A 9,959-nucleotide genomic window follows, 5' to 3' on the forward strand; every position below is an offset into this window, starting at 1 on the left:
CGCTGGTCTCCCGCGCTGCTCTCCCCGCCCCCCGCGCTGCTCTCCCCGGCCCGCTCCACTCTCTCACTCCGGCCATTGTATTCTGCCACATGTTTGTTAGGTTTCATCTCTGTGATTCTTTGAGCAGCGCCATCTTTAGTCCTGGCAGCTGCTACAGTCGCAAGTTGTGACGTTTTCGTGGCACATGCTGTATTTGCGCATGTGCCAAAACAGCGCCACCTACCGATCGCGTTGTCAACAATTGCGGTCATATTAAAATGTTATCACTTTTTTTTCTCTTCTGTATTGAGTATCTGATTGGATAGGTTATGATAAAGTCTTGGCCGGTAGGATTAAGGAAAATCCCAAGGCGTTCTACACTTACGTGAGGAACAAGAGGATGGCCAGAGTGAGGGTAGGGCCGATCAGGGATAGTGGAGGGAACTTGTGCCTGGAGTCGGAGGAGGTAGGGGAGGTCCTAAATGAATACTTTGCTTCAGTATTCACTAGTGAGAGGGACCTGATCGTTTGTGAGGACAGCGTGGAACAGGCTGATATGCTCGAACAGGTTGAGGTTAAGAGGGAGGATGTGCTGGAAATTTTGAATGATATGAGGACAGATAAGTCCCCAGGGCCAGACGGGATATACCCAAGGATATTACGGGAAGCGAGGGAAGAGATTGCTGCGCCTTTGGCGATGATCTTTGCGTCTTCACTGTCCACTGGAGTAGTACCGGATGATTGGCGGGTGGCAAATGTTGTTCCCTTGTTCAAGAAAGGGAATAGGGATAACCCTGGGAATTATAGACCAGTCAGTCTTACGTCGGTACTGGGCAAATTATTGGAGAGGATTCTGAGAGACAGGATTTATGATGATTTGGAAAAGCATGGTTTGATTAGAGACAGTCAGCATGGCTTTGTAAGGGGCAGGTCATGCCTCACAAGCCTTATTGAATTCTTTGAAGATGTGACAAAACACATTGATGAAGGAAGAGCAGTGGATGTGGTGTATATGGATTTTAGCAAAGCGTTTGATAAGGTTCTCCATGGTCGGCTCATTCAGAAAGTAAGGAGGCATGGGATTCAGGGAAAGTTGGCTTTGTGGATACAAAATTGGCTGGCCCATAGAAGTCAGAGGGTGGTAGTAGATGGAAAGTATTCAGCATGGAGCTCGGTGACCAGTGGTGTTCCACAAGGATCTGTTCTGGGACCTCTGCTCTTTGTGATTTTTATAAATGACTTGGATGAGGCTGGGTTAGCAAGTTTGCTGATGACACTAAGGTTCCTGGAGTTGTGGATAGTGTGGAAGGCTGTTGTAGGTTGCAACGGGACATTGACAGGATGCAGAGCTGGGCTGAGAAGTGGCAGATGGAGTTCAACCTGGAAAAGTGTGAAGTGATTCATTTTGGAAGGTCGAATTTGAATGCGGAATACAGGCTTAAAGACAGGATTCTTGGTAGTGTGGAGGAACAGAGGGATCTTGGGGTCCATGTCCATAGATCGCTCAAAGTTGCCACCCAAGTTGATACGGTTGTTAAGAAGGCGTATGGTGTGTTGGCTTTCATTAACAGGGGGATTGAGTTTAAGAGCTGCGAGGTTATGCTGCAGCTCTATAAGGCCCTGGTTCGACCACACTTGGAATATTGTGTTCAGTTCTGGTCGCCTCATTATAGGAAGGATGTGGAAGCTTTAGAGAGGGTGCAGAGGAGATTTACCAGGATGCTGCCTAGACTGGAGGGCATGTCCTACGAAGAAAGATTGAGGGAGCTAGGGCTTTTCTCATTGGAGCGAAGAAGGATGAGAGGTGACTTGGTAGAGGGGTACAAGATGATGAGAGGCATGGATAGAGTGGATAGCCAGAGACTTTTTCCCAGGGTGGAAAGGGCTATCACCAGGGGGCACAATTGTAAGGTGATTGGAGGAAGGTTTAGGGGAGATGTCAGAGGTAGGTTCTTTACACAGAAAGTGGTGGGTGCGTGGAATGCGCTGCCAGCGGTGGTCGTCGAAGCAGATACATTAGGGGCATTTAAGCGACTCTTGGATAGGTACATGGATGATAGTAGAATGAAGGGTAGGTAGTTAGTTTGATCTTAGAGTAGGTTAAAGGTTCGGCACAACATCGTGGGCCGAAGGGCCTGTACTGTGCTGTACTGTTCTATGTTCTATGTTCATATAGCAATTCAACAAGCTATATTAATTGTCATCAGCTGTCTAGTCCCTAAGCTCTGGAATTCCCTTCATAAACTTCTCTACCATACCACCTCTCTTTATTCCTTTAAGATGCTCCTTAAAACCTAACTCATTGACCAAGCTTTTGGTCACCTGTCCTAATGTCTCCTTCTCTGGCTCAATCTCAATTTTGCTGGTTAATTACACTCCTCTCAAGCACCTTGAGCTGCTTTACTATGTTAAAGGCACTATATAAATGGAAGTAGTTGTTATTGTTGAGGGGACAAGAAGCCATTTAGTACTGAGGAAAATCATATTTTAAATGCTGAATCAGCCTTACAATCTCTCTTGTACGTCCCTAAAATGCTCTTCCCTTCCAATCCAGTATTCATCCAGAATAATTCACCAAATATTTTTCTTATTCAGTTTGACAAAACCTCTTTGGCAAAGCCAACAAAATTTCCAGAATTAATACAGAATAATTTTTGCTCTGTAAACTCCAGATTTCAAATGAAATACAAGCCATCTGTGAGGAAGACCCTGATGCATCACATGTCACAATCAATCCTAGGAGTTACAACCAACCGGACCTATTGTAGAAACAGTATATGCAAAGCGTTCCCATTCTATATTTCCTTTTTAAAAATTTATTCTTTTGTGGATGTGGGTGCCACTGGCAAGGCCAGCATTTGCCCATTCCTAATTGCCCTTGAGGAAGTCATGGTGAGCTGCGTTCTTGAATTGCTGCAGTCCGTGTAGTGAAGGTACTTTCACAATGCTGTTAGGTAGGGAGTTCCAGGATTTTGACCCAGTGATGATGAAGGAATGGCGATATATTTCCAAGTCAGGATGTGGCATGGCTTGGAGGGGAACCTACAGGTAGTAGTGTTCCCATGTTCCTGCTGCCCTTGTTCTTCTAGGAAGTAGAGGTCACGGGTTTGGAGGATGCTGTCTAAGGAGTCTTGGTGAGTTACTGTGGTTCATCTTATAGATGGTACAACTGCAACCATGGTGCACTGGTTGCGGAGGTGGTAAATGTTTAAGGTGTTGGATGGGTTACCAATCAAGCGGGCTACTTTGTCCTGGATGGTGTTGAGCTTCTTAAGTATTGTTAGAGTTGCACTCATCCAGGCAAGTGGTGAGTATTCCATCACACTCCTGATTTGTGCCTTGTAGATGGCGGAAAGGCTTTGGGAAATCAGGAGATGAGTTACTCACCACAGAATACCCATCTTAGGACCTGCTCTTGTAGCCACAGTATTTATGTGGCTGGTCTAGTCAAGTTTCTGGTCAATGGTGACCTCCCAGAATGTTGACTGAATGTCAAGGGGAGGTGGTTACATTCTCTCTTGTTGGAGATGGTCATTGCCTGTGTGATGAAAATCACACCTGCCAAGAATAAGGCATATTAATTTTGTCATATGGGACATCAGTTTTAAACTGTTGCTGGACTGAAAAGATGACTTGTTTAAACAGATCACAGCAGTGGCTGAAAACATACTGCTCATTTGCATTCTGGGAGACAGTTGCCTGGAGAACACAATGGAACTGCTCCCTGGTTCAATTAACCAGATGGATTTTGATCACAAGTCATTGACTGTGTGAAAGTCAGCATTCCATCCCCCTACTGACGATGTCTCCTAAGATTGAAAGAATCCACAAAACCGCTGGGCAGGTTGTTTAAAAAAATGCTAGTCAGATGACTGGCCTGCTGGCCTAGGTTTGGTTTGAATTGTGTTCACAGAACAGTTTGGGTTAGACTGCAACTGAACGTGAAGGAAGACAGCATCTCCGTCTTGCTCTCTCTCTGTCTTACAAAAAGCAGAGATTGCAACTGGGTTTCAAGAAGACAGAAAACCATGGAAACAAGTTTGAAAGTGTGCACTGGGCCCCAATGAGATGGCAAGATTTAAATGCAATCAAAGACTCTACATTGAACTCAAAAGACAGTAAATAAACTCCAGTTATTGCTTCAAACCTTTCCCCTTGATACTGTGTCCTTTTCTGTCTCTATCTGCATGTGTGTTCATCGTGTATGCATGCTAGCATGGTCGTGTCGTGTTTTTTTAGTAGTTTTAACCAAATTAGAGTTTTAAGGTTAATAAGTTTAGACCTTTCTTGTTTTAATCTAAGAAAACCTGTCTGGTTGATTCCTTTGATTTCAATTGGAGAGCAGTGAACAAGGATTCACTGAAGGGAAGCTAAAAACACAATGTTTTAAAAATTAAATCCTGTTACGGCCAAACCAGGAAAAGGCTGAGAGGGAACCCCTAGACCCCTTTCTCACCTGGTCGTAACACCTGGCATTTGCATGGTATGAATGTTTCTTTCCACTTATCAACCCAAGCCTGAATGTTGTCCAGGTTTTGCTGCATGTGGACACAAACTGCTTCATTATCTGAGGAGTAGTGAATGGAACTGGAAACTGAGCAATCCCCACTACGGATCTTATGAGGGAAGGAATGTCATTAATGAAGCAGCAGAAGATGATTGTGCCCAGGACACTGGCCTGAGAAACTCCGGCAGCTTTGCAATAATGGATATAACTGCCTTACTTCATTGCACTTGTGTTGTATGCTTAAATATATTGGATGAATATCGCCAAACATCAGGGATCACCTCGATCTACAATACATACAGTTTTTAGTCTATTGTATGAATTAAGTGAGCGATGTTATCACCTCTAAGTCACACTATAGGGACAAATTAAACTTTGCCCGCTCGTTTTAAACAAAATGGGCAGACAGTTAGAATTGCCCATGTGACTCACCTGTCGACATTCCACAACGGCCCTGCAGGTTTTGGTTTTATCCTGCTTTTTTTAGTAAGTGAGTATGACGCCCACTGGAGACCAGTCGGGCCCTTATTTAAATACACACAACGGGCTCCGATGACAGCAAGTGTTATTTTATTCGCGGGTAAGCGGTTGTGTTTTTGCTGCCAGATCCACCCAGCAGGAAGAGGCGTCGAGTTGAAAAGAGGCCCAAACAGATAAGTCTCTGTATGCTTTTCTACTTTCCATTTGGAAGCAGGAGTACTCCTCCAGGTCCCATAAAGAAAGTCAGGGCCTGCCTTGCTCAGCGCAACCCCTCCATCATCAATTTACTGAGTGCTAAGGACAGTTCATTCGATCCTGCCCACCTGCTAGCTGCCGCTTCCCATTGGTTTCAGGCAGGAAACTGACTAGGGACACGCAGACGATAAAACATTTGACAACTTTTAACCGATCACTAATCAAAGGATGAGCAGTGTGAACTTTAAAAGAATTAGTAGCAGAGAAATCCTGCACAGTGGTGCTGCAGCACTTTCACCTGCCATTTACACCTGCTGCTGACCCTGTCCCAAATCTTACCGACAGGGGAATTTGATCAATAGGAATGGTTGTCCATCTTAGCATGGTAACAAGAGTGACCAGAGCATAGAACAAGCACACACTAGGCTGCCTTGAGAGAAGACAGAAGCTCAGAATGGGTCAAAGTTTAAGACCTGAATTTTTAAACTGTAACAACATGTAGCATGTGGATCGAACAATGGCAATGAATCATTCTCATATCAATTCCTGTTCATCTTGCAAACTTTGGCTCCACTTTACGCCACTGGGTCAATGGGGCGCATTTGTGAGGATTCGCTAAGTAGCCCTGGAAATGCCCCAAATTGTTAATTGATTGTAGCATGGAACGCTTTTGATATGCTGCAATATTGATAAAAGAATATGGTCATTCTATTGAAGTAAGTACCTGAAGCAGCCAGGAATAACTGCTCTGAAAACTTTTGCCATACTGTCAGAATAAATTCACACTCCAGCGGATTCCATGCTTGTTGCATGATAACTTTGGTTAATTATTACTTAAATGATGCAGTAAATGATTGGTCATTTAGATGGGTGGTATGCTATCATGCCATTAGTAAACCTGTCAAAGCATCCTGCAAGACGTTGACAGAAAACAAAGCCCTTTCAAATCATCTGAAGCTTGTAAGCATTTTCACAATTTTTTTTAGAGATCATCATGGTGGTACACGGTGATGTTCTATAAAGTGGTGAGAACAGTGGAAGCAGATTCAATAGTAAATTTCAAAAGGGAATTAGACAATTATTTGAGAAGGAAGAATGTGAAGGTTACGGGGAGAAAGCGGGAGAATGGAACTGAGTGAATTGCTCTTTCAGAGAGCCAGTGCTGACACGAAGGGCCGAATGGCCTCCTTCTGCACTGCAAAAATTCTGATTCGGAGGAACATAGAGACAGATTAGGCCATTTAGTCTCTTGAACCTGGTTCCCCATTCAATGACTGATGTGGATATATTCTTGAAATGTAAAATTTTGCAGAGCTCTGGGGAAAAAGCAGAGGAATGGGACTAGTTCTTATAAAGAGCTAACACAGGCATGATGGGTTAAATAGCCGCCTTCTGTAACAGCCCGCTTTGTGCTGTTAATTTCCATCATTCTATGAATATAAATGGTAGACGGCAACCTTGACTGTGCAGTTTCCCAGCATAGCAAGGTAACGATGTTCAGGTTTTCCACTGGGAAAAGTGTTGAGCAAAGACGCTGAAGGGAAATAAAAATTCGGGTCGACTACCCCCGCTGCCGCATTCGTGCATTTCCCAACAGCTGGACTAAACCTAGCCTTTATATAGAGACCCCAGAGTGGCTACTATCTCAACGGAGAAGTGTGTGATAGAGGAAAACCTACTGACGACTAAGAAAATGAAATACGTTAAAAAGTAGGAATCACAGAACAAAATGTAAATGTTGGAGTGGGTTGGAATCTGAATATGTTTCAAGGTGAACACTAAGGTGTCGATTTGAGCTTACAATCATCGGCGTTTAGTTTGCAGTCTCAGCCATGTTTCTATGAAGACATAGGAAAATCAGAAGCAGATGGAAACACAAACCTGCAGGATGCGCAGTGTGGAGGAATAGAAAGTGGGGAGGACATTAGTTCAGAGGGGAATCTATATTTTTATTTCGTTTATTGACAGGAGTTAAAATCTCACTACACAAATTTGGCCATTCTTATTTCGCATTTAGAATCTGGGATCTTTCTAAATCGAAGGGACCAGCTCAACAAAGCGAGGAAGCATCGAGCACAGAAAGTGAAACTGAAAGGAAATAACATATACATGAAAAGAATAGAAAATCTTCTTAAATTGTGAACTTCGAGATCCCCCCCCCCCCCACCCCCCCAGAACAATTTCACCATTTTGAGTTACTCCTATTGTTTCCGTCCTCCTACCTACATGAATTCATTCCGCTTTTATGCCCATCGTCAAACAATTTACATACCTTGGTACTTCCAAGGCGAAACAATAATGGATCCCGACCCATCGAAAGGAAACATAGTTTTCCGTTTTGCTCCCGACAAAACAAAATGAGCATGTGTTACTAACCAAACCTGTACATAAATACTGGGTCATATAAAAAAGCTAGAAATACATCAAATTGAGTAAGGAATCTCGTCACTTTACTTTCAGTGCAGAGCACTGAAAACGACGTCTTTTACCTTTCTGTAAACCTTTGCGCTTTAATCTCACATCATGGAGCGACATGTCCCTTTATCCATATCAACATGCGTAATTCCAAACGCGCTGTTACATAAATCCCAAAGCGTTTGCACGGATCTTCTGTAAAATTTGTAACTGGCGAAACAGAATAGCTGCCTTGTACTTTCCAACAGACCTAACGTCTAATTCTACTTTCACTTCCACTCTTTAGCCTGTTCACAACTTTCACTTTTGCCCTCCTGCATAACAAAGACAGTCGGGGCTGCGCTTGAACGCATTGTACGTGCATACGTTCTGTATCAATAAATATCACTTTATTTATGCATCAATTAAGATCTCGTTAAGAAGAAAATCAAAAAGGGACAAGGGGCTAAATTGGATAGACCACGAAAAAGGACGCAGGGCCTGGGTATCCCTGGAGAAGGTGCATGCAGTGTTCACCTGTAGGCTTGAGGCCTTCAGAGGGTCTGGAGTGCATCATCACGACTGAGAATGATATTAGTTTGATAGTTAAGTTTCCTTTATAGTTCATTTTTTGTTACCATATGGTACTGGTGTCCTTTCATTAGGGATATCGAGTCCCTTCCTTTAATTTATTTGGTGTTTCAAAAGAGGTAGAAAAAAAAGGCATGGAGGTCTGATGCCGCTTGCTCATGTCAATGATGCAGCCAGCACTAAACGTGCTGTGGAGTGGCTACATGCATCATGGGAGACCTCAAATCATAACTTGCTAACACCAATTAAAGCTAACAAGCACATCTGAAAGGGGAGGTGAATTATGGCTGGAGGAGGCCTGGCAGTCATACTGGAAGTGAATTTGACCTGGGAAACGGTGAAGAATGACATAACCTGGCAGAGAACGGACTCCACGGTTTTCAGACACTGCACTGGAGGCCTTGGGTGATGGAGGTGGACAGGAGGAGAGATGTCCAGTATCCCCAGGGTGTCCTCCAGACATATGCTCAGAAGACACTGAGAGCAGATAGCCACAGAGGTCAATGCCAGGAGTCTAGCCCTGAGAACCTGGATGGAGTACTGCAAGAGGTTCAATAGCACCAGACGAGTAGTCAAAATAGGTGAATGTTATCTTCAAATATCCTAGCAACTGCACCTCTGGCCTCATACTGCTCAATTCACCACACCCCACCACTCATCTACCACATGTCTCTAACAGGTCTCATATCTAACATTCATATGCCTTATACTCACACTCTTAGCACTGTTGCAAGCTTCATACCCACATCTCACAGCTTGCACACACTACCAGCTATTCAAACATGATATCCACATGACCCAAACAGATTGCACAGTACACGCTGACACACCTCCCCCTCCCTGACAGGAGAAGGTGGTGCTTAACCAGAGGCAACAGGGCCTAACTGGCGGGGCACATGGAAGAGATGGTGCTGCCATTATTAGAATGTCCATTGCTGAGGCTGTGGCCTGTGAGAGGGTGGAAACCATTGAAGATAATGGTATCCTCACACCAAATCTTCCTCTCACACCCCACTTTCTCCTCATCCAACAATCTCTCCTGATTTATAAGCTGCAGATGGTGTAAGTAAGCACGTCATACTTTTCTAAAAGCAGAATACTGCGGATGCTGGAAATCTGAAATAAAAACAGAAAATTAACTCTGCTTCTCTCCACACAGATGCTGCCAGACCTGCTGAGTATTTCCAGTATTTTCTGTTTTTACCTCTTACTTTTCCCCGCTTTCCTCACCACAACTTTACCCTTGCGCCGTTCTCTTTTCAGATACCCAAGAAATGCAACCTGGCCAAGCAGTGGAGGTATGGCAAGAAGACAGTGATGATGAAGATGCACTATCTCTTGATTTCACACTCGCTGCGAGTAGCTCAGTTACTGACAATGCGTAATTCAGAGGATAGCATAGAGGCAGGATTGGTATGAGGTGAAACACTGGGCAAGAGTAGGCTGCAGCCATGGGTAGAGGACAAGGATAACACAGGTGACAACACGCCAGAGGGCAAGTACACACATGGGTTCTTCCACTTCAATGGGGCCTCCGACAGAAGAAGGCTGATAGATATGCACAACAAAATGCTTGGTGCATTGGGACGCCTGCCAGAAAGGCTGTTGTCAATGTCATGAAGCATGAAGGAGTCCAGGACCAACTTGGCGCAAAGCTTGAAGCCCATCCTCTCCTGGATATGGTGGCCATCTCAATTTGCACACTTGTGGACACAACCACGATATAGCATCTGATGGGCAATGTCACAGCTTCCATTACAATACAAGCAGCAGCCACCCAATGTCGGAATACTGCAGTGGAAGCTCAGACTAC

The 9,959-nt window shown here is 44.2% G+C and overlaps 1 long non-coding RNA gene across 3 annotated transcripts in view; it reads right to left on the bottom strand.

Moving 5' to 3' along the window:
- LOC137375963 (uncharacterized) overlaps positions 1-7,874 on the bottom strand; it is a 174,368-nt gene extending 166,494 nt beyond the window's left edge. Inside the window, exon 1 of one of the 3 annotated variants that reach the window (XR_010976105.1) lies at positions 7,651-7,874. This is a non-coding gene — a long non-coding RNA (uncharacterized lncRNA). The remainder of the gene's footprint in view (positions 1-7,650) is intronic. The other 2 variants (XR_010976104.1, XR_010976106.1) reach the window with 2 other exon arrangements.
- Between the last annotated feature and the right edge of the window lie 2,085 nt (positions 7,875-9,959).

Source organism: Heterodontus francisci, chromosome 12, assembly GCF_036365525.1.
Source record: "Heterodontus francisci isolate sHetFra1 chromosome 12, sHetFra1.hap1, whole genome shotgun sequence".
Classification (NCBI taxonomy): domain Eukaryota; kingdom Metazoa; phylum Chordata; class Chondrichthyes; order Heterodontiformes; family Heterodontidae; genus Heterodontus; species Heterodontus francisci.